Consider the following 1,263-nt stretch of genomic DNA (forward strand, 5'->3'; position numbering starts at 1 on the left):
CAGGCTGGCCTGGTGGCTCACATGCATGTGTAGACCCCATGTGCACACAGGTGGGGACATGGGCTCTGCACACTACGCCAGGCAGGGCCAAGCCTTCCCACCATGTCCTAGCCCCTAGGCATCACACCTGTCCCTCCTTTAGGGCCTGACCCCATCCTGGCTGTGACACCCTCCACCGGCCACCTGGCCTCTGATGAGTCACCCCCAGTAGGGCCCTGAGCAGCTGTGGCCAGGCACGGCTGGGGAGGGGAGCCGACTTTGGAAGTACCTACTGGCCTTGGAGGATCACCCCAATTCTGCACTTGGGGGCTCCGTGGCCCACAGCCCTGGGGCTGAAGGGAGTGGCTCTAGGACAGTGCCATCCCCTAGGGGGAGCAGGGCTGAGGCCTGCCTCACCTCGGTCCCCACCACACCTGTTTCCCCATTTGTGCAGGGGCTGGGGCCACACTGCTCTGCTGCCCAGAAGCTTGGTGGTCTGAATGTCCAGCTGGGGCAGAGAAAGTTCTGGCCTGACTTCAGGGGCCATGTTGGCCATGGCCTTGTGAGTGGGAAGCCTCTAGCTATGAGGGATGACTGTCTTAGGGGACACAGCCCCTTCCCTAGCCTGGACTCATACCTGGCTCTGTGCCCCATGGACCCTGTGTGGCCACACTTCAGGGTGCTGGCCAGGATGGGCAGTGGTGCCCAGTCCCTGAGGAGCTGTGTCTCCATAGGAGCCTGGGGCCGGGGCAAGGCCAGGAGGCTAGCACAGCCCCCGCGAGCCCCGGGCGGACCAGTATCTGATGCCTTTTCATGCACAGTTGCTCAGATGACAGCTTAATGGTGCTCTCTAACGGGGCTGCTCTGTATCTCTATCCCACGATTGGCTGATGGTGATAAGGAAAGGAAAAAACAGGGTCTGGGACACCGTGCCCCTCGGCAGCCACAGCCACCTCCACAGCTCAGGGGGCTTCAGCGAGGTCTCTGGGCTGGTGACTCCTGAGGACTGGGGGAGACAGCCACAGGGAGGCTGGTGTCGGGCGGGTACTGGACCCTGCAAGACAGGCCTGGGGGTGCAGGGGCAGCCACCTGCCCCTCCTCTCACTCCCGGGTGCTTTGGGGGTGTTGGGAGGGGCATTTCAGGGCACCGGGCAGCGGGACCTGTGTGGGGCAGGACTCTGCTGCCAGAGCCCAGATCTGCAGCCTACAGAAGCAGTTCACACACTCCCTCACTCGTTCCAGATGTCCCTGTCAGCCCCTGGGACCCCTCACAGAACGTCCCTC

This window comes from Urocitellus parryii, chromosome 10, assembly GCF_045843805.1.
Source record: "Urocitellus parryii isolate mUroPar1 chromosome 10, mUroPar1.hap1, whole genome shotgun sequence".
Lineage (NCBI taxonomy): Eukaryota > Metazoa > Chordata > Mammalia > Rodentia > Sciuridae > Urocitellus > Urocitellus parryii.